This window comes from Temnothorax longispinosus, chromosome 3, assembly GCF_030848805.1.
Source record: "Temnothorax longispinosus isolate EJ_2023e chromosome 3, Tlon_JGU_v1, whole genome shotgun sequence".
Lineage (NCBI taxonomy): Eukaryota > Metazoa > Arthropoda > Insecta > Hymenoptera > Formicidae > Temnothorax > Temnothorax longispinosus.
The window spans coordinates 16064925-16089524 of NC_092360.1; the positions used below are offsets into that span (position 1 = coordinate 16064925).

General features: G+C 41.8%; 2 long non-coding RNA genes across 2 annotated transcripts in view; both read left to right on the top strand.

The window, feature by feature from the left end:
- LOC139810272 (uncharacterized) overlaps positions 1-24600 on the top strand; it is a 51742-nt gene that overhangs the window by 14607 nt on the left and 12535 nt on the right. The gene's annotated exons all lie outside the window — the stretch shown is intronic.
- On the top strand, positions 3045-6750 carry LOC139810032 (uncharacterized). Its single transcript, XR_011731233.1, has 2 exons — positions 3045-3184; positions 3246-6750. It is a non-coding gene; the product is annotated as an uncharacterized lncRNA (long non-coding RNA).

The window sequence follows — 24600 nt, forward strand, 5'->3', positions numbered from 1 at the left end:
CGATTTAACAATAGATTATTGTTATAATTATTTTTATAATTTAAAGATCAGGAATGGCTATAGGAGTCAAACGCAGTTGTCAGTGCGTAAAAAAGCTTAAGCGATTTCATCAATCGAATATATATTCAAACGTTTCGGCTCGGGATTGAGCCATTTTCAGTGAAATATATAAAAAGTTAATAATTACTCCCATTCTCCTTGTTGGATCGGTGAGTTTCGAGATTGAAAGATCCCAAAAGACAACATTGACTTTCGAATTACTTTCTGTAACAGATCCAGAACGAACAATGATATTCAATATTCCTGTCAGTATCTTAATTCAAGTCAATTAACGAGATATGGTTAAACTCACCCAATAGCCAAAAAGAACAAGAGTATTACAAAGCCATACAGAGTATATAACGAGTCTTCCGAAAAGATACAACATTATATACAGAGACGAAATCAAACGAACATGTCAAGAAGGCGGACGGAAAAATTCTAACGTCAATTTCGTCATGTCACGTTCCGCAGCTATACTGCAGTGACGGGAATTTGCCGAGAGCCTATGGATTGCCGAAAATCCACAAAACTGGCAATCCTCTGAGAATAATTATCTCTTCTATCGATAGTCCAACATATCCACTGGCTGTTTTTTTACACAGCATTATTTCTAACAGCATTTCAAAACCGAACAGCTATATAGAGAATAGCTTTGAGTTAGTGAACAAATTAAATAGAACATTGATTAATGAGGAATGCACTGATTTTGTTAGATGTTATATCTCTCTTTACCAACATACCGATAGATCTAGTGATGCAAAGCATTTCTATGAGATGGCCGTTTATTGCTAATAATTGCCAAATCCCGAAAGAGAAATTTCTGAAAGCCTTAGAATTAATTCTAAACTCAACATATTTTTTGTTTAACAATATTATTTATAAACAAAAATTCGGCGCTCCAATGGGCTCTCCGCTGTCTCCCGTCGCCGCCGACATGGTGATGCAGGACTTGGAGAACAGGGTGTTGCAGACATTAGGCTTTAATTTACCTTTTTATTGTAGGTATGTAGGCGATGTGGCAATGGCGGCACCAAAGAAATCAATTGACACAATACTTAATGTTTTTAATTCTTACCACCCTAGATTACAATTCACGATTGAAATCGGGGGTGATGAGCACAATTTTTTAGATTTAACTATCATTAATAATAACGTTTTAGAATTTGACTGGTTTCACAAACCTACTTTCTCAGGCCGGTATCTTAATTTTATGTCGCAGCACTCTGTTTCCCCAAAAATAGGCACAATAATGAGCATGGTAAATAGAGCGTTTCTCTTATCACACCCAAAATTTCATTTTAAAAATATGAAATTTATTATTGACACATTTTTAGAGAATGACTATCCGCTGTCTTTTATTTTCAATACAATTAATATTAGAATTAAGTTGCCAAAAGTAATAAATAACGCCTTAATCCCTATGTTTAAGTTGTATGATTGTCATAGCGTGAAAAAAAAACGCGTTTTATCAGAAATTACAACAAAATTAGATTTACAGCAAAAAGCTAACGGCTTACTACATCTATTGTAAATGTGGATTATTATTGCATAAATTAAAATTTATTTTAATTGAATTAATGTAATGTATGTTAATAATGTAATTAATAATGTACTTGTTTTTAATAACAGTTATGAGATTCAAATAACGATTATGTAATTCAACTCTTTTTTCATTAGATGTATAATTTATTATGAAATGTTTTTCTACGTTTTTAAATACTATATAAAATTACTCACCTATAACGCCGGAGCGGCCGGGGGGGGGGGTGAGCATACTCGGAAGGACGAGAGAAGGCAGGGGAACCGGATAGTCGGCAGTCCATGTTACAAGACGAGGGAGTCGAGCGTGGAGTGATAACATGGAGTATCGATCGGGCGATCGATCGATATGACGCGAGACGGAGAGTCTGCTAATGGTGGCGTGACTGGTGAGGAAGGGAGTTGTGAGTCGGCGCGACGGATCGATCGATCGAACGATCGAGGCGAGTCGAGGGCCGAGGGCTGTGGAGAGAACTGGGGGCCGGCCGCGTGGACAGGAGAGAGAGAGAGAAAGAGAGAGAGAGTGAGAAGACGAAGGAGGAAAGAATGAGTAAGGAGAGGAGGTGCCGAGCGCGCGTGAGCTAAGAGAGCGGCCGCCGCATGGCAAAAAGACGGAAAGAAGTGACCACAGAAAGTGGTAGAGGGAAGAGAGAAGGAAGGGAGCGAGAAGTCAAGGAGCCTTCACTCACTCACTCACTCATTCGAGAGGTTTTTAGGCTGACAATGAGTTTAGGTTGAGATCAGGTGACCAGGGGGGAGAGAAAGATGAGGTGGCGCAGTGGAGAAGAGGGCAGGAGGGTGAAGAAAAGGTGGCAGAAAGGGGAGCGGTGAGATGGAGAGGAACCGGAGGGTTTGATGAGGGAGAAACTAATTGCGAAATAGTTTGCTCGGTCTTTTGCAGCTTTAGATTTAAATAATTCAAATGATTCGTTATATCTGATAAAAGTGCGAGTTCGCAAAGTGAGTCTACATTTTGCAAAAAAGATATAAATTTGTCATATTTTGTATCAGATAGATCTTGCAAGAAAAGGAGGATTTCTTTTCTTATAGCAAAGAACTTTTGCTGGGATAGCAAAGAACGGGTGCTGGGTGCAATTGCAGAGGGTTGGCGAGCGAAGGGGGGTAAGAGAAGGTGGTGGGGTAAAATGAGGCGAAGAACAGGAGGGCAGCTATGGTGAGGTGAGCGGAGGAGGACCAAAACGGCGCAAGGGATCAGATGCTGAGCAGGGTGGCATTACGGTGGGACGACGAGGCGGCGGTTAAAGACGAAAGGGGTATCACGGGAGAAAGCTGGTTTAGTGATCTGTTTGGGTAAAATTAGAGGGAGTTTTCTTTAAGGAGAGAAAATAAGGAGGAGGTTAAGATGGTGGGTGGTAAGGAGAGGTTGATAAAGTTTTGTGTGCAGAAAGGGAGCAGGACAAGGAGATGGCAGGACGCGGAGAGGAGCTGGACAGAAAGCGAAGAAAACAATAGGAAAGGAGGTGAAAAGAAAAAACCCAGCTAAGGTTGTAACCGGACACGGCTAAGTGACGGCTCGGATTCGCGAAATATGTTGATCTACTGTCCGGTCGCCACTCGGTTTCACCTCTAATATACCGAGAAGGTAAGTTCTATGTATCTCGTTAGACTACGATATCAGTAATAACCATTCTTTTATGTTTCAGGTTCCTGCCTTCGATGGATCGCCGATGGACAACGATGGACCCCCAACGATGTGACCCTGGATCGCCCGCTGGACAGCGATGAATCGCCGCTGGACAACGCTGGACATGGATCGCCGCTGGACCACGGTTCGCCGATATCAAAGGACCAGGTAAGTATCAGGTAAGTACCAGGTAAGTATTCACTGATTGAAACTTTTGATTAATTATAAACTATTAATAATATATCTAGACTCGTGAAAATGTCATCTATACAAACGGCGATGCGAGTCAAGCGCGGAACATGGTGCGCAATAAAAATTAAAACGTGTATTTACAAGTAAAGAACGTTTCGGCTCTTCCTTTGAGCCATCTTCAGCTTTATTAGCACAAACAGGAAATTATTTCTGCAGGGCTCGAGGTAGCAAACTCCCTTCCTGGAGAGATGTCGTGATAAACGAGCTGGTACACACGATTATGGTGGACATTACCACTAAGAAACGGAAAAGGCATTATGTATATTCAATCGTTAAAGGAAACAAAAGAAGAAAGGAAAGAGCTCACCTCAAGTTCTGCAGCAGTCAAAAATACAATATATACAATATGCATTAATTAAAAAGTCGTAGAAAAACGGTGTGGATACGGAGAGTCGCACATCTCGGAACAGAAACGAGAATATCGCAGTCACACACGTGTCGGTAGAAAACGAAGTGAGAAGCGGGTCACAAGTATGCCGGTCGGAAACGTAATTAGAAACAAAATAACCAGCCGAAAAGGGAAAACCAAAGGTTAACCATTATTTATGACAGACAGGTATGCGTGGTGTAAGCAGTCGGTATCCGATTGTAAATTCAAACTATGGCGCTGTTGTCTTATGTATAGAACTTCAGAAATAAGTCGCTTGTGGAAGAATCTTTCATGATCTAATATCTCGACGCCATCCCAATCAAAATCGTGGTCATTCTGAATTCTATGATCAGTGATCACGGAGTGGGAGGAACTATTTCTATTGATGTGGTTGCGATGTTCAGATATTCTGGTTTTTAGTTGTCTACCAGTTTGACCCACGTATGATGCGTCGCAATTCCGGCAAAAAATCTTGTAGACAACATTACTCGTTGCAAAAGTCGGAAGAGCATCCTTCTGAACTTTGATAAATTTAATTAATTTATTAACACTGTAGTATGATAAGTGAGTATCTGAATCTCTGAAAATATCTTTGAATTTGATAGAAATTAAATTGATATAAACTATTGATCTTTTATTCATAGATCATAATACAATCACTTTTCTGTTTCAGGATGGCCTTACAATCCCGATGACCAATACCGCTATTCGAATTTACAAGACTTGTTTCGCGCTAAGTTATAATTCGCGTTACATGTATCCGCGGCTAAGTGCCCGTTTGTTACGAGAGGCTAGTTGGATACGTCCGTTCGCGTGAGCCTCCTTCGAGCGACTGCCTCGAGCCGTTGTCCATTCGGCTCCTCCTAGCGACGTCTCATCCCCACTCCTCACGGACCGACGTCGTGACTTGCCACGCTCGTTCGCGTGATCCTTTTGTTCCCGGCTCGAATAACATTTGTCTTCCGCATTCCGCCAATCGTGTTTTTGCGTGTTTTCGCCGCACGCTGTCGAATAACAAGTTTACATCTGCATTCCATTGCGCTCGATGTATCGCAAGTTCACATTAGAATATTTTTTTCTAATATTATTACAATGCTTCACTCCGAAACTGCCCACTATATTATTTAACTTCCATTTATCCGTATTTTCTGGCAATTTCGGATTAACGCGTCGTATTCGCATGCTACGTTCGCCTTCTCGTCCGCGAGCGTCTTTTCGTTACGCGGAGTGCGCCCTAGGTCCTTTCGGACCGCCTGTCATCCGTGGCACGCGTTCTCCCGAACCGCTGCACGAATCGCGTTGGCTCTATCTACGGGGTCTCTCGGGACCCTTTGTCGGAATCAGCCGCTGGTTCCCGGCGGTGACCCCCGGCTCGCTAGTTTCCGTTTCCGCGATCGGACTTTGTCGCGGATTATATGCCTGTGTTGTTTAGGCTCTCCTTAACGTATTTTCGTTGCTACTTTCTGGGGAAGTGCTCCGGCTCGCGTATTCCGGACCTGGTGATCCTATTACTTCGCGACCCTCATGGTTGTCTTATTCGGGTTCCCTTTTACGTGTTTGTACCGCAACTTCCTGTGCAAGTGTCTTGGTTCGCTAGTTCCTAAGCCGGTGCTCCGATCACCTCGCGGATTTCTCGGGTGTCTTGTTCGCGACCCTCTTAATACGTTCGCGCCGTCAATTCCCGTCGAGCGGTCTCGGTTTGCTAGTTCTTGGGACAGTGCGGTTACCGTCCCGCGGACCTCATGGTCATCTTATTTGCGATTGCTTGACTGCGGTGGTCTCGCGAGTTCCGGCGCGGGATCTCCCCGCTCGTATTTTCTCGAACCGGTTCCCTCGACTCGCTGGACGCGTGGTCATCCTGTTCGCGACCCCTCCGATGCATTTCGCACATTATTTTGCTTACTTACTACGCGTATATTTAGGACACTAATACTTATATTATTAACCCATCACCATTGAACTTTTTATTTTTTCCACAATCTTAATTCTAACGCTGACCGCGGTGTCTCTACAGTAATACAAATCTAATTCCTCGCGTTAAACTTATTGTCGCGTGTCGCTATCGCGGTCGTTATCTCCGACGGCCGGTCGTTACCTCCGGTCGCCTACTTGGCGGTCTCGTTGGGCTCGTTCTCGGCTGGCCCGGTCGTCGCCGGCTCCATGACTCTCTCCATAAGGACCCGTGGTCCACCGTGATGTGCACGGTAGACGGTGCATTCGGCTCCCGTGGCTGCGCTGAAGGGTGCGGCTGCAAGGTGCAAAGAGCCTGTCAGGGGAAGAAATGGAGGACGAAAGTAAGGCGGAAAGGAGGGAAATGAGGGGGTGGGGAGTTTGATGCGTGGAAGGAAGGGAGGTATAGTTCAGTCAAAATACGATTAGACCTAGAAAAAATTGCAACACAAGGTTTTATTACGTCATTGTGTTCAGAAAAATATACTGAACAACATATTCAAATTCCGCCATTTTTCGCTATCCTTAAGTATGTTTTTTATTAACAATTTATAAACAAATTTGTTTTTCTCCACACATACGATGAATTTTGAATTTTTTGTAGAAATCAAAGTTGTAGAACAAACAAATATCTACAAAAAATGTTCTTATGAATTTTTTGAAATATCTTATATTATTTGAGATATTTACAACAAGAGCTACTAGGCTACGCGCGGAGCGGAGCGGAGAGTTCTAACAAGCACACGGCAGTCTCTACCGGTCGCTGCTAGTTCTCTAGGTTCTACAAGGAACTTGAGTTGGTTCTCGATACTAGTATATGTGTCTATGTACACACACGCACGCACGCACGCACGCACGCACGCACGCACGCACGCACGCACGCACGCACGCACGCACGCACGCACGCACGCACGCACGCACGCACGCACGCACGCACGCACGCACGCACGCACGCACGCACGCACGCACGCACGCACGCACGCACGCACGCACGCACGCACGCACGCACGCACGCACATATATATGGGATAATCCACGTCACTTTTACCCCCCTCTGTCCAAAATTGGTATGGACGGATTTGAATGACTAAGGGCGAAAAATGTTCGTCTTGAAAAGAGCTTTCGAAAGGCGTGTGGCATATATGCGCAATTCAACATGGCGTCATAGTTATGGCTGCTTAAAGGGATAAATTCAAAATTTCAGATTCAAGTACATGACATTATGTTGAATTGCGCATATATGCCACACGCCTTTCGAAAGCTTTTTTCAAGACGAACATTTTCCGCCCTTAGTCATTCAAATCCATCCATACCAATTTTGGACAGAGGAGGGTAAAAGTGACGTGGATTGTCCTATATATATATATATGTGTGTATACATAGACACATATACTAGTATCGAGAACCAACTCAAGTTCCTTGTAGAACCTAGAGAACTAGCAGCGACCGGTAGAGACTGCCGTGTGCTTGTTAGAACTCTCCGCTCCGCTCCGCGCGTAGCCTAGTAGCTCTTGTTGCAAATATCTCAAATAATATGAAATATTTCAAAAAATTTATAAAAACATTTTTTGTAGATATTTGTCTGTTCTACAACTTTGATTTCTACAAAAATTTCAAAATTCATCGTATTTGTGGAGAAAAACGAATTTGTTTATAAATTGTTAATAAAAAACATACTTAGCGGAAAATGGCGGAATTTGAATATGTTGTTCAGTATATTTTTCTGAACTTAATGACGTAATAAAACCTTGTGTTGCAATTTTTTCTAGGTACCTCCCCTTTTTTCCGTATTTTGACTGGACTAGTAATGTAGTGTGTATAAGGCCACGATGGTCAAGTCGGGTTAGAAAGGTGTAAATTTGTGTAAATTTGTTGCGAGGGAGAAGGTCTGTCACGCGGGGAAGGAGAGAAAGATGCCAGAGAGTGGAAATGGAGCGAGGAGAGGGAGGAATGGGGGATGAGATCAGGGTAGAGGGCGTGGAGAGGAGGGAGGAAAAAGAGTGTAAAGGGCCGTAATGGTCAGGTCGTAGGAAAGGGGTAGGTTTTGTAAAGGATTGGGTACGTCCCTGAAAAACGCCACGGGTGTAGGATAAGTTTGTGTTAAATGTGTGATGTAAATTTTTTATGTATGCAGATAAGAGAGGAGCGGGCTATTTTGTAAAGGTTTGGGACCGTTCCTCAAAAACGCCTTGCAAACCCTGCGGGGACAAGCAATAAAGGGATACATACATACATACATACAATTACTCACCTATAAACATTCTGATTTCCAAAATACCATAATGACATTGCAATTTGTTTGTCAGGAGATATTTCATTGGGATCCAAAATTAGTGCTGATCCAAAATTAGTGCTGGTCCAAAATCTTGAACTAGCCGTTTCAATGTTATTTTTTCTACACGAAAATGTGTTTTAAAATCTGGAAAACAAATTAATATTCTATAAATTTTATTCATATATTTACCAGTGTTTTAAGGGTATATTTCAAGAATATTAATATTTTTTATGTAATTAGGATTTTTTCAAAATATTTTATACTTTACAAATATGATTATTGTTACTATTTTGTTTCTTAAATTTGATTCGTAATTTTTAATGTTATGAAAATATTAATTGTAATTTATATACTTTCGTAAAATTCTTTTGTTTCCAACGTTCAACAAGAAATATAAACAGAATGCAACAATAAAATAATGTTTTATTATCAAAGTGAATAATTATAAAATAATGTCATATAATTAACAATTTTCCTTATATAATTAAAGTAATATTGGTCAAATAATATATAATAATTTAAAGAAATCTTGTTACCATTTAAGGAATATGCTTTGACAACATTCTCATAAAAATTTTGTATTTCTCAAAATAATGGTATATTATATTCTTCTTGATCTTCATTTTGTTCATCAAAATATAACTCCCATATATCAATAAAATCCATTTTTGTTTCCTGTAAATATACATTAATATTATTAGTAAGCTATTTATCATTATAAGATATTTGTAAAGCAATATGTAGCGGTCTTCCGACCGCACAATCGAAATGGTACGCGCGCCGCGCGCACGCCCACCGATCACGCACCGAGCGCGTGGGCCAGACTACGGCCCGCGAAGCTATACGAAAGTGCCGCCGATAGGTGGCAGACTTTCTCGCGTTTCATTTCCCGACAGGGAAGAATAAAAGGCCACACGGCGACGGCCTAGGCAGCTATCGACTGCTCGCAGGCTCACCGCCAAGACCAGGAGAAGTCTTTTGGATAAAAGATACTACATCTCGCCGCCACCTTGCCGCCGCCGAAGCTACGGCCACTACCGAGACGAGCTGCGCCACTTCGCCTGCCGACACCGAGACACCCTCAACGGCCCCTGGACTACCGTCCTGGCCACACGGGGAAACTCATCCCGCTCCAGCTCTCACCGGTACGACTGACTCGTCCTCCACGCACACTCAACGTGGGACGTAAGAGTCCGGCGCTACACTTCTCCTCAACTATCATGGACGGCGCCTCCACTCTTGTCGCCTCTGCCGCCATCACCTACCAAGCAGCTCACCACGGCAGACACGACGCCTCGAATATACGGCGCAGTTCACCACGGACATACGACATGTGTCAGGATAAGACAATGTCGTAGCCGACGCCTTATCGAGGGTAGATGCTGTACACCAGGCCATCGACTACGAAGCACTGGCCAGACCACAGCACCTGAAGAGCCTAAACGGCCCTTTTCAGGGCCGCCTCAACGGCCCTTCTCAGGGCCTTCTTCCGCACACTGACACACCTACATCTGTATTATAGGACATAGAATAAACGACCTATTTATTACATACATCTGTCTCTCAGATCACTCGACGATTCCTCTCACGCTACGGCATATCCTCTGCGAAGGGCACGCGACGCCCCAGCGTAAGTGGCAAGCGGCCACACAATAAACAATATAATAAAAATAACAGACAATTCTTTATAAATGCTGCATGTAAATACAAATAATAAATAACATCTTATCAATAACATAAAATACATCTGTACATGCAAAACGTCAATATAAATGTACGTATATATACAAAAATACATATTTAGACGTAAAAAATGCTAATTGTAGACGATACGGGTCTGATTGATCACATTGCAATTGACCACAGCCCACTCACGGGGGGGGGGATCAGTCAATGATAAAAGAAATAGTCCGTGAGGAGGTGGGAGGCATTAAACAGGAAATAAAAGAATTGAGAAAAATGTTGACGCAAGGGGCATATGGATCGTCAGGTGGAGCGACAAGAAAATATAGCGATGTGATTAAAGAAAGGAAGGAAGAAAATATCTTGATTATAAAACCAATAGTACAACAAGAGAGTGAAATTACGAAGAAAACAATTAAAGATAAAATTGATATAACCAAGATGGAAATAGGAATTACCAAATTAAGAAAGGGAGGTAAAGGGACAGTGATCTTAGGATGTGAGTCGAAAAAAGAGAAGGATAAGCTAAAGGCGACGGTACAAGCGGCAATGGGCGAGGAGGTCAAGGTTTCTGAGCCACAGAAAAGGAAACCAAAGATTAAAATAATTAATGTTGGTGGAGAAGAAATGAAAATGGAGGATGATGAACTGATAGATACAATCAAGAAGCAGAACAGAATTGGCGAAGAATCCTGTATGCACCTAGTGAAGAAAATATTAAGAGGAAAAAGTAAGGATACTGAGCAAAAATCCGTAATAATTGAAGTGGATGAAAGCACTCATAATTCACTAATAAACAGAGGAAAAATAAATTTAGGATGGCGAAAGTGTCCTATATTTAATTATATTAGTGTTAGAAGATGTTTTAAATGCTGGGGCTATTACCATATTGTCAAGAATTGCACGAGACAGGAAACATGCTATAAATGTGCAGGAAATCATAAGGCGAATGAATGTACGACGGCAAAGAAGAGGTGTGTAAACTGTACCTATAAGAATCAGACGTACAACTTGAAGATAAATGTTGAACACGAGGCGCTAGATTCGGAATGTCCGACATTTAAGAAAGTATTGGAGGAAAAGAAAAAAAGAGCCGGCTGGGAAGATGCAAAATAGCAACCACAGGGAGAAGCGGATTTACTCTGGTATACGAATGCACAAAGCTTCTTGGCGCATAAGGACGAAATTCAACATCAGATTATGAAGAGGGTAAAACAACCTGTCTTCGAAGCGCGGATCGAGCTCGCGGTTGGCCGGGGTTCGAAGGAGGTGCGGAGAAGCAGACGGAGGGCGAGGTTAGCGAAATGAAGGCGCGTCTCGGTTACAAGAAAATAGTTGAATTTATTCTATGACAATTTACAATCTATGCTTGCGGCATATACAATAGGTCGATGCGTGCGAGGCGACGTTGGTTTGGTCGCGGGCGGCGCGGGGTAACTCGCGGTATGTGCGGGGCGGAGCCGCTGCTTTGGGTATTCGCGCGGACCGAATCGCGTGACGGCAGGTATCGGCACGGGCGGCGCCGGTTTCCCGGCTGGCGCGGCCCGGAGCGCGGAAAAATGGCGCGAAGCGCGGCGGCGATATGGATCGCGAAGCGTGGATAAGCGAGTCGTCGGCCGAGACACACTCGGCGAGGGCAGAGAATGCCAGAGGCGCTCTACCGTCTTGTCCGGACAGGCTTCGGATGATTAGGAAGATGAGAAGCTGGTCCTTCGCCGAGACACACTCGGTGAAGACAGAGAATGCCGGAGGCGCTCTACCTTCGTATCCGGACGGCTTCGGGTGATTCAGATAGGAGCGAAAAGCTGGTCGCTAACCGAGACACACTCGGCGAAGACAGAGAATGCCGGAGGCGCTCTACCTTACGTTCGGATTAGCTTTCGTGCGGGAATTCAGGATCGGTGTTGTCTGGAAGACGGATGATCGGGAATCGCGCTCTGTGCCAGCGACGCCGGGCTTTTATACGCGTCGCGGCGGCGCACAGTGGGGCGAACGCCTCATTTTTCGGTCATTTGCTTATAACTTCTACATTTTTTAATGAAATGACTTGAAACTTGACATAAATCATATACGATTATTATACATTTAGTGTATAAAATCAAAATTATTTAATTAACAATTTTTCATAAAAAGTGCATAGATAATTTTTTAAATACTTTTTAGTTTTTTTTGAAGTCGGTTCTATTTTTAAAAAAATTTTTTATTTTATACTTTTTTAGTGTTTCATTAAATTAATATGATTAATTATTATCGCATATTTCCTTACTGCTCCGTACCCTGATGTTTTAGTTGTGAGTTTTACAATAAAAAAGGAACTGTTTTTCTTGCTTCTCACATCTATTCTTTTACTTAATCATCATCTACATCATTATCGCTGAAATATAATAAACATTTTGCATCTTCAGTTAATTCTTTCTTTTTATGTCCCATAATTTTTCGCAAATTAGATATTGTTGGATCTGAAGCAATTATCAAATTATTAAAAATATCTTCATTATTTTGTATTCGCGACATTTTTCGCGCGAATGATTTTTTCTATATTTTCTAAAATATTTATGGTTTGCTTCCAGAGCATCTTCAGATAATTGTCCTATTAGTACGATAGCATTTTTTATAATATCACTGCCATGAATCAATAATTTGTGAACTGAGACTGGCATGTAGTACCATGGGTATAATGATACAAATAATTCGGCAGTTCTAAAAGCATAGGATTCGAATTCCAACACGTTAATCCTATTACCGCTAGCGATTACTTGCAACAAAACTCCAAATCTAGTTATTAAATTCTTATCTAAACCTGTAATGGCAGCTGATAATTCTGGATTAGCAAAAAATTTTCTGGCCGTGTTGCCATCATTGGTTGTACCTTTTCCTTGTTTCACGAAGTTTATCAAGAGACCTGCTTTTGTTCTGAAGGCAGTCTGTATCGTGAAGAAGTAGGAATTAAATTCAGTACTTCGTTCGGAAAAGAGAATTCACAATTTAACCAACTTTCATGCTTTGTAATAAATGTGTTGTAACTGTACGAGCTAGCTACCAATTTTAACTTCAAATTTTTCGTGAAAATCATGAATTTTTTTTTCAATGCTTCCAACGCAACTTTGGATAATTTAGTATTAATACATGATGTTATGTGGCTTATTAAAGCCTGATAATTTGATAAATCCAGATTATTTGCACGCATACAATTAAAAAATTGACGATTCATTCGGAAATTTTCCATTTTACGAGCGTGTTAAAGTATAATCTTCTATATATTTTATATATTCTATATATTTTTCACTGTATCCTGAAAAGGACGCAAAGTGAATTGTGTAAAGCAAAACTTTCAAAATCAAAAAGTCTTTAATCGACTACTGATCGAGAAAGACTGACGAAAAGTTCTTATCTCCGCTGTTTTTATTTCCTCCCCCTCCCCTCCCCTCCCCTCCCTTCTCTCTCCTCCCCTCCCTCCTCGAGGAGAACAATATTTTTAATAATATTTTTAACAAAACTTTCGCATTGTCAACAGCAAACGGCTCTTAATTAGCCCGCTTTCCCTACGATTGGATTTCCAATAGAGCCTCGACTCATCGCTATTATATTAATTGACATAATTAATTGTTATAAAATATGGATGTAATTAATCATTACAAAATAGCAATATTTAAACAAATTATATATCCCCTTTCGTCTTTCTTTTATGAGAAAATAGACATCCATATTCACTCGACATGATCGAACGGCGTCCGCTGAGCTATTCGTGGACGACGTTCGACCATGTCGAGTGAACTTCGACGTCAATTTTCTCATAAACGCCGGACGTACATATACGGATAAACAACCTTATATGTCCAAAAACTAGACACTTTGCCCTATCAAATGGCGCAGAGCAAACCTTAATCCATTCTAATCCACAAACTTTCTTCCTGTTTGAATATTGAAGTAAGAATTTTTTAATAGTCGAATATGTCGTGTATATTTATTAATATATAATAGTACTCGAATGGCATAAAACTAAAATAAATATGTTTTTTGAACCCTAATAAATAAGTTCTGATAGGCATTTAACTCATATTCGCAGTTAGGCTTTCGGCAGAGTCTTTAGAAAGTAACCTATCGAATTACTAGAATTTCAGTATTCACGAAAATGTCATACTTTATCAGATCATTTTGAGGAAAGAACAAGGGATAAAATCAATTATAAGTACATTTATTTATAGTTTAGGATATATATTAACATAAAATCTCGTCAAAATTTGAATTATACGTTTTTCATTTTTTCGTCCAATATCCGGTTTTTGATAGATTCGCCCCACTGTGCGGCGTCGCGGCGGCGTCGCGGCGTGGTGGGGGTAGCGACGGCGGTCGCGAGCGCCGGGCCGGTGCGGCGGAACGATCGGGGATCGCGGCGCCCCGACGCCGTGATCGCGTTCGGCGGTCTTCGGCCGCCTTCGGCACCGCTCGGCGCGGTGAAGCGGTTGCCGCGTTTAAGTCCCTTCGCGGACTTCCTAACGTATGCGATGATTAAAAAATACGCTAGGCACATCGTGCCCGTTCTTCACCCCGCGGGTGGTCGGCGGGGTGGTCTCGGCGTGATGTTCTTGCCAGAACGATGCATGTTTGGGGGTGCATCGTTACAAGGGTGAATCCTGTGATTCTAGCGTTATCCGAGACTAGATTGACTGTAGAAATTGAGGATAGTGAGGTTAATGTACCGGGGTATAGTATAGTTAGATGTGATGCTGAAAATAGAAACACAGGAGGAGTACTGTTATATGTTAGGGATGATATTAAATTTAAAATAGTTGATAAGAAAAAGATAGTGTCAAATTGTTGGTGCGTGGTGGTAGAAATAAGAGAGAATTTGTATAAAGGTATGATAGCAGTAGTGTATCATTCGCCGAGTGCGTCAAATGGCGATTTCGTGAGATTTTTGGAAGATACGGTTGAAGATTTAATAATAAAGTATGACTGTATAGTGATAGGGGACTTTAACATAGATATAATGGTAGATTCATTTTACACAAAGAAATTATTAACGGTAATGCAAAACCTAGGGATGAGGCAATACGTTGATTGTCCAACGAGAGTTACAAAAGATAGTCGAACGATAATAGATTTAATTTTTTCGAATAAAGAAATAAAGGTACAAGTGAATGAGAAACCTAAAATCACAGACCATACATAGCTAAAAGTAAAATTTAATACAAATAAAAATAGAAATAAATATAAAGAATTTAGAGGCAGGGACTATAGTAAATTTAATGTAGATGAATTTCTTAGAATAATGGAAGAAAGAACTGAGCAAGGTCAAGGGCTAGATATAAGCATAAGGGCGGAGAGGTTTGTTAATAGTATAGTAAGTGTATTGGATACTGTAGCACCTAAGAAAAAGTTTAAGATTCCGAAAATATGGGAAGGGAAAATGTGGTATTCAGATGAAATTAGAATGGCAGCAGATAGAAGGGATGAGGCTCACAGTAGAGCAATAAACTCAGGTAAAGAACAGGACTGGGAATTTTTCAAAAATGAAAGAAATGCAGTAGTTAAACTTATCAGGGAAAAAAAGAAAGAATATTATGAGAATATGATAGATAATAATAGGAGTGATCCCACAAAAATGTGGAAAACTTTAAAAGAATTAATTAAAGGTGAGCAAAGGGGTTCAGAGAACATCGATAATGTAGATTTTGAAATATTAGGAAACATAGAAGGATGCAATATAGCTGATAAATTTAATATATATTATGTAAAAAGTATTAGCAACATTGTGCAATCTATTAGTAATAAGGGGATAGAAGGCACGGGTAGGAGACCTATTTTTTATGTAATTGAGAATAAGGAAATTATGGAAAATTTTGAGCCAATTAGTGCAAGTGATTTGGAACAAATTGTTAGGGAACTACCACGAAAGAACGGAACAGAGGAAGGGATAAATAGTGATATACTGAAAATGGTGCTACCTGTGATAAAAGATGAGTTTGTAGGGGTAATAAATGATTCGCTTAGGACAGGTAAATTTCCAGAAGGATGGAAAACATCCACGATAATACCGATACCAAAGGTAAACAAACCAAAAAAAGCGAGCGAGTATAGATCGATTAATATGTTACCGATATATGAAAAAGTATTAGAGTTAGTTGTAAAAAAACAGTTGGAAAAATTTTTAGATGACAATAAAATAATAACCGAATACCAATCGGGATTTAGGAAACAGCAGTCGTGTGAGACAGCAATTCAAAGTTTTATCGAAGAATGGAAGTTGATATATGAGGAGAAAAAAATGGTGGGAGTGTTATTCCTGGATCTCAGGAGAGCGTTTGAGACAATAGATAGGGTAAGATTAGTGGAAAAATTATATCAGTATGAAATAAGAGGAGTGGTACTGGAATGGATAATATCGTATTTAAGTAATAGAAAGCAGCAAGTTAGATTCAATGATATGTGTTCTAAAATAATTGAGACAGTATATGGCGTGCCACAGGGATCAGTATTAGGACCTCTATTGTTTATTTTGTATATAAATGATATAGTTAAGGTCTGTCCGGAGGGAAGTATATTTAGATTATTTGCAGATGACACGACCGCAAGTGTAACAGGAGAAAGTTGTGAGGAAATAGAAATAAAACTAAATATGGTGCTCGGTATACTTGAAGAATGGATGAATGTGAATATGTTAAAAATGAATGCAGATAAGACCAAATATATGATAGTTAGAAGTATAAGGAAAGAAATAAAAACAGACATAATAGTAAAAAGTTTGAATGGAACTATAATTGAGCGTGTCGAGATAACGAAACATCTGGGTGTAATGATCGATAGTAAACTTCGTTGGGAGAATCACTGTGATTATATGTTAAAGAAAATAGGGAAAAAAGTGAGTTTTCTGAATAGAATAGGAAATGATATATCGGCGTACACTCGATGTACTGTGTATAAGTTTATCATAACGCCTCACTTTGAATATTGCGCAACAATGTTAGTAAGCATGGGTGAAACGCAACTGAATCGACTGCAAGTGGCACAAAACCGTGCCATGAGAGTCATACTGCAGTGCTCGCGATATACAAAGGTAGATTTGATGCTGCAAACCCTTAAGTTTATGAATGTAAGACAGAGGCTAATGTACAATGTATGTATTTTTATTTTTAAGATAGTAAGAGGCATAATGCCAAAACACTTAAGTAATAGGATAGAAATAGTAGGAGATGTGAGTGGACGACGAACGAGACAGGCTGAGAATATTAGAATTCAATATCGCAGGACGAAAAGCGCACAGAAAAGTTTATTTTATGAAGGTTTGAATATGTACAACGCCCTACCGTTAGAAATTAAGCAATGCGAAAGAATTGTACCATTTAAACGTAGGTTAAGAGAATATATTGTACCTCATGTAAAGGAATTAATTTAAGGATATTTTATGTAAAAAATAGCCGAGAAGGCTAATAAACTTCAATCTCTCTCTCTCTCTCTCTCTCTCTCTCTCTCTCTCTCTCTCTCTCTCTCTCTCTCTCTCTCTCTCTCTCTCTCTCTCTCTCTCTCTCTCTCTCTCTCTCTCTCTCTCTCTCTCTCTCTCTCTCTCTCTCTCCCTCTCCCTCTCCCTCTCCCTCTCCCTCTCTCTCTCCCTCTCTCTCCCTCTCCCTCTCTCTCCCTCTCTCCCTCTCTCCCTCTCTCTCTCTCTCTCTCTCTCTCTCTCTCTCTCTCTCTCTCTCTCTCTCTCTCTCTCTCTCTCTCTCTCCCTCTCCCTCTCCCTCTCCCTCTCCCTCTCCCTCTCCCTCTCTCTCTCTCTCTCTCTCTCTCTCTCTCTACCCTGGAATGGCCACGTCGCTCATATTTCTAAGCGGGTACACTTTACGCTGCACAAGCTTAAGTTTCACAAAAACTCCTTATCATTACAATTGCGTGTAAAACTTGTGTCTGCATTGATTTGGCCTCTGTTAGACTACTGCTCTCTTGTTTATAACGACGTTACTGATGAGCTTAACACAAAACTGCAGAGGCTTATTAATTGTACGATACGGTTTATCTTTAATTTGAATCGAGACGAACATATCACTCCTTACCGTCACCAATTAGGGTGGCTGTCTGTTAGAAATCGACGTCTCTATTTCCTTGGCATCGAAATGTTCAAGATACATTATGGTATGTCTCCTAACTATCTCTCGGAGATCTTTGTCAGAGCCGAGCTCTCGATTAGACGATCGTCGCGGCTAGCACTGCCTAGTACTTTCCAAATTCCCATTCACAGAACTGAGACTTACCACCAGTCCTTTCACCTAGCGGGTATTTACTTATGGAATTCGCTTCCTACCGAGGTGGTGTCGTCTTCGTCTCTAAATGAATTTAAGCAGAAGCTCAATAGCTATCTATTTGCACTTGAGCTCGGTTCTGGTTGAGGTTCTACCTTGGGGCTATCTAATGTTTATGTATGATGTAGCGCTGGTGCGTGATAGTTGTAAGTACATCTAGTCTAAACCTTTCTAGTCACTGTACATTAATCGTCGCTACATTAACGTCTTAACTAGTTTTAAGTATCAATGTCATTTTTCCTAGTCACTGTACATTAATCGTCGCTACATTAACGTCTTAACTAGTTTTAAGTATCAATGTCATTTTTCTGCGATTGTTGTTAGAGAAAGAGCACGACCGAATTCTGTTGATTTTTTTCTTTTTCTTCAGTATTAATTCAGTTATTAATACTGTCAACAAAATTTGGTTCTGAAGCGTTTGCTGAGGTGGAAACAACATTATTACTTTTTGCAATATAGTCATTATTATCTTCATTGTTTCCCCTTTTGCTCACTGCTTTATTATAATTATCTCATCTGTACTGTATCTTTTTAGTTCTTACTTTTTCCAATTTTTGTTTTTACTTTACTCTTGTTTACTTCATGTATATCATTGTATTTTTCATCATTTGCCTAAAGTCTTGACTATGGCATAATAAACAAACTCAAACTCAAACTCAAACTCTCTCTCTCTCTCTCTCTCTACCCTGATTATTATGTTTTTCCTTCTTTTTTCTTCATTGTTATCTTCATTATCTTCATACCATTTTTTCTTGTACGCGATATCCCCTCTCTCCTCACTCTCGTCCCTTTTCCTTAAAACAACCTAGATCCGAAGCGCGGACCTAACTCGCGGCTGGTCAGGGTTCGGAGTAGGCACGGAGGAAGACACAAGACTCGGTTAAAATACAACAAAACGAAATAGGGTTTTATTCAGTTAACGTGAATACATCGAGGTAATCGCGGAAACGGTACAAAAGATCGCCGTTATGCTGGCGGCGGTATACAACGATCGCGGATTAAGCAGATATATACAATAGATCGCGGACGTGATTACGACGGCGGTGATGTACAGAGATCGCGAAGTAAACGGATATATACAATAGATCGCGGACGTGCTTACGACGGCGGTGATATACAGAGATCGCGGAAGAAACGGATATATACAATAGATCGCGGACGTGGTCACGGTGGCGGTGGTATATAGAGAGATCGCGGAGTTCGCAGATCGGTGGGCGCGCGGGCTCGCTGAGGCACGGTGTACGATCACGGTGTGGACGACGCGGTACCGCAAGCTTGGATAGCGTTGGCGGTAAGCGCGCGCGGCGCTGGAGCGTGATTAGACGCGATATCGAGCGGCTAAGACCCTTAGCGGAGATAGAGAAGTACTCTCTATCTCCTGGCGCATCGAATCGTGTAGGCGGAAGGCGGCACCGGGTGGCCAAGACCCTTGGCGAGTAAGAGAAGAACTCTCTTACCCTGGTTCACTCCGGTGTCACAGGTGTGTGGATGGAAGTTCGAGTCAACCGCCTAGATACTTCACTTGGCAGAGGCAGAGAACACTCTCTACCTCCTGGTTGTTCGACTGTGGGATTTCGGGATCCGTGAGCAGCGGAAAATCGGTCGGATCAGACGATCCGACCGATATTGCTAGCTCACGGCGGAATCTAAAACTTAGCAACATTGCTCGGTTTATATACGCCCGCGGCGGCGTGTCGGCGTGGCGGGGGTATACGCGACGGCAATCGCGCGCGCCGAAATGGAGCGGCGGAGTGTTCGGGAAGTACGGCGCCCCGACGCCGCCGGGAGGCATCCGACTGATGCTCGCCGGGAATAATGCGTTTTGGGGCGCATCGTTACATCCTTTTACCTGAGCTTTGCTCCATTCTGTGTATCCTCCTTTTCAGTTCTTCTATTTCCTTCTTAAGCTCCTTCGTCATTCTTGCTGCTCGCTCCTCCACTATCGTCTCTATCACCTCCCTGTCGATTGTTAGTGTTTCTCTACATTCGACTTTTTCGTCCATCTTCCTTTCCTTTCCTCTTTCGGAATCTGTAAACAAAACTATTTATTTCCTCTATTTACCATACGTGCTTTCCTGTCTTCGTCTCCTCCTCCTGTCCTCCCTTCGCCTTACTTCCTTCTCGCCTCCTGTGCCATCTCCTTCCCTTGGCCATCTCCTCCAATCCGCCCTAACCTCTTTCTTCGGGTTCTTTTTCTCCGACTGTTTTCTCTTGCCCTGCTCCGCCTTTTTTCTCGCCTCCATTTCCTGCACCTCTTCTTTGCCTTCCTCACACCCTCCGCTACTCCTCCTCCATCATCCTCCTCCCTATTACACTCTTCCAGACACTCTTAACTTCCTTACTATAATCCACCTGTTCCCCCGCCGAGGGCTACGGGAGAACTCCTATATGTATATTTATAATATATGTATATTTTGTGTATATTACTGAATAATGTGATATTTACTTTTTCATATAATAGTTATCTTTTGAAGAACGGTATCTTGAAAAACGGTATCTTGAAAATACTTCTAAATTACACTCGTGACTCGTGACGAAATCTAATATCTCGGTAAAGTAAATCTGAAAAAAAAGATTTAAATATTATATATGTAGGATGTTATGTAAGTAGATAAAGCGGAGGCTAGATCTTATTAGCATGCAATCGTTTAATATTTAGAAAACGATGTAAGTTCTCGGAGATAATACAATTGTCGTAACTCGCGGACCGTCTCTGATGCGTCCCCGTCAAATGCTCGCCTCTGACTATCGCCTCGCGCAGAGGACACTCGCACGGTCGTGACTTGCGTGTCACGCTGATCTTGCGTGATCATGTCGCACGCGCAATAATAAAACCGTCAAAACCCGGCATCCCCTACATATATATGTATCTATTTATTATATATATTGCATATATTATTGAACATATGTAATAGTTACCTCTTGAAGAACGGTATACTTCTAAAGTATATACGCTTGTGACGAAATCCAGTATCTCCGCAAAGTAAATTTAAAGGAAAAAATATAAATATTATATATGTATTTATGTTATATATATTGCAAATATCATTAAATATATGTAATAGTTACCTCTTGAAGAACGGTATCTTGAATAAAAACGAAATCCAATATCTTGGTTAGGTTCTCAGCACAAGAACACTTGTAACACGCTACGTTACGTTAAGTGCTGATTTATTTACATTTGTATGTAAATTCAGACTTACTACGCTCAGATCAAGTCTAAATTTACGGTCTAAATATATGTAATTACTTACAATAACGTAACGTGTCCAAATATTCTTGTGCAAAGAGCCCTATCCACTATCCAGCCCTATTCAAACGACCCGGGTCGCTATTTCAGACAAATTGGGGCAGAACATGAAATACTTGAATCATAGAGAGGCGTGCGTACCTCTGACCAAATTCTGACTCCGAGCTGCTCCGAGCGCTTTTTCGTAAGCACCCAGATAAACAACCGCAAATTATATAAATAAACAGATTAATCTAGCGCAAAACGCAAACGCAATTAACAGTAACTCCAGAGAGACCTTTCAAATAAATTAAGGGGGGAGATCATCTTCCCCAACCGCAAGATCCTGCTGTCTCCGCCGCTCGTCATCTTCCTTGCGCCGCAAAACTTTCTCAGCGAAGGCTGAAAAGGCGTTCCAAGCCTCGCGAGATTCACAGATTTTTTTCAACAACGTTGGCCAAAGAGAGATCCTGGCCAAGGATCGCCGTGACCCCACGTTTACAACTCCAAAAGTTACACACAGCGTATCCTCGGCACTATCGCAGTACCGACAGATCGGAGTTGCTTCTTTACTAATCTTATGAAGGAAGGCCCCGAAGCATCCGTGACCGGTCAAAAATTAAGTAATCCGGAAAGTGAGGAACCCCGATTGTCGATCGAGCCAAAGATCCAGGTTCGGCACAATTGCACTCGTTCTTTTTCCGGATAAGTTATCGCGCGCCAAGTGGACAGCCCACTTTCTCCTGAGAGCCAGTCACTCCACTGCACGCTCCGCTGCCGGTGAATCCACGGTGTATAAGCCAAGATCCTTGAGTTCCTTGAGTCGATCGTATACACGTTTCAAATATAATAAACTGATGAGATCCTCGCCAGGAGAGAAGCCGCTTCATACGACACTGTCTTATAGGCCACAGTGACAGTGCGCTGAGCCGTAAGTCTGATTGCGCGTTGTAAGATTCTTTGTTTATTGCCAGAGCTAGAGAGCTCGTCGGACCAGATTGGGGCCGCGTATAATATAATGGACATTATAACACTATAATGGAGCCTTCTTTTACTCTCAATGGGGCCCCTCAAATTTGGGAGAATACCACACAAAGCTTTGCTAACTCTGGTGACCTTGTCAGCAATGTAATTAAAATGTGTGTTGAAAGCCCACCGATTGTCAATGTAGACCCCCAAATATTTCATAGAGTTCTTAATGTTGATTCTAACTCCTTCAAATTCGAAGAAGAAGTTAGGGAGAGCGCGACCAAAAAACATAACCTCCAACTTAGACCAGAACACACGGAGACCGAGGAAGCGGATGTTAATCAAAATCCTCTCTAAGCATTCCACGACTCGGCGCATGCAGCATCGAAATTGTCCTCGATTACAACAAGTAGGGTGGGCGGCAGTGTGGTCTAGTGGTAGAGCGCCAGACTCGTAATCTGAGGAACCAGGTTCGAGTTCACTAGAGCCATGTAAGCATGGAATGTTTTTCCGATAGCTGCGCCCCTCCGTGCAAGATAGGCTCTTGTGCGTTAAAGTAAGAGGAGAAGGATAGTATTGGTAGTAGATTGCGAACCCTACGGAGACATGCAATAAATTACGAATTTTACAGGAATTTTTACAACAAGTAGGGTAAATGAAGTGGCATTCCTCGAAAAGCAGAGTTCTAAGTACGTAGTTATATGCCAGATTCCAGAGTAGGGGACCCAATACAGAACCCTGAGGGACCCCCTTCTGTTAACACGTCTATAACGGCGTCCATTAAGCGTCACAAACCTGACTCTCCTACCAGAGAGATAGGCGTCGACCATCCTGCGGAGGTAAGCAGGAAAATTCTTGACGCGAAAAGCTCTTCTTATTCCCGGCAGCTTTACGGAGTTGAACGCATTTTCGATGTTGAGAGAAAAGGCGAGGGCGACTTTGCCGTTCTCTCGAGTTTCAGTAACAATCTTCTTAACAAGTTGAAGTGCGTTGGTCGTCGAACGCATCCTCCGAAATCCGAATTGATTATCTGAAAGATTGGCGGAGGGGTTCTTATCCATAAAGTTGTTAAGACTATCTGCTATAGTTCTCTCAAAGGTCTTCCCGATTTCATTGAGAAGACAAATTGGTCGCGTTTTTGAGATTTCACTAAAGACAGGTATTTCCCCCTTGGAAATCAACACTAGATCCGAAATCTTCCAACTGAAAGGGAAGATGCCATGCTTTATATAAATATTAAAGCATTGAGCCAACCTCTGCTTCATGACCAATGGCAGCTTTTTCAATGCTGTGGCTTTAAAGCTGTCAGGACCAGGAGCTGTGCCTACGTCCTTTTTGGCGTCTATGGCCCTGGCAACCTCCTCCACAGTAATCGGGGGCCTATCCTCCTCACAGTCTCCCAGGTCCACAGGCCTCAGATCGTTGCCGTGAAGAAACAGATTATCCAACAGCTGGTTCAATATGTTGGGTTCCTGGGAGGTGGTAAGTCCTGGTGTAGACCTCCTGAGTCGATTGAAGACAATCTTGTATGAGAGGCCCCAAGGGTCGTCATCCAAAGTCGCAATAAGCTCCTGCCAGGAGGTCAATTTTGCCTTGCGAATTTCTAACTTGAGCTCTTTATTCGCCAAAACAAAGGCCGCTCTTTTGCGCTCCGAATGATCAGGTAAATCCCTGTCACGGCTTCTCATCCAAGTTCTTCTGGCCGTTCTCCTAAGTCTCGCAATATTTTTACTCCACCAGTAAGTTTGTGACTTATTGTTAGTACATGATTATAAACACGAGGAACCGCGGCACTGCACGCATTCGAAATACACGAGTGGATCCATTTATCCGGCTTAGCGTTTATCATAAAATCCTCGTCCAGAGGAGTGACCGCGAAAGTCCATTCTATAGAGGCCTGGTACATTTCCGTGTCCATATTTCGGAAATTCCATCGTGGGGCTCGCTTAACTACGAGATCTTCAGATGAGGAATCGGAAACATCTGAAGTCATGTAGACATGGTCCGACAAGTATTCTATGTCATCGCGGACAGTCCAGTGACGGATCCTTCCCAGAAGGCTCGGAGAAGCCCAGGTAAGATCAATGATTGAGCTTCCTTGAGCGGATATAAAAGTAGGTCTATTCCCGATGTTAATAAGCCGGACATCCGTTTAAGCGACCCAGTCCTCTAAAAAATCACCTTTGAAGTCCTGAAATCTAGATCCCCAAAGAGTCGCGTGGGCGTTAAAGTCCCCACAAATCAGCAAATTGTGATTGTTTAGGATACTTGAGCATAAGATAGTAAGCTGGTCAAGGAAGCCAGAATATCCACTGTAATCCGTGTTAGGAGACATATAACAGGAAGCGATAC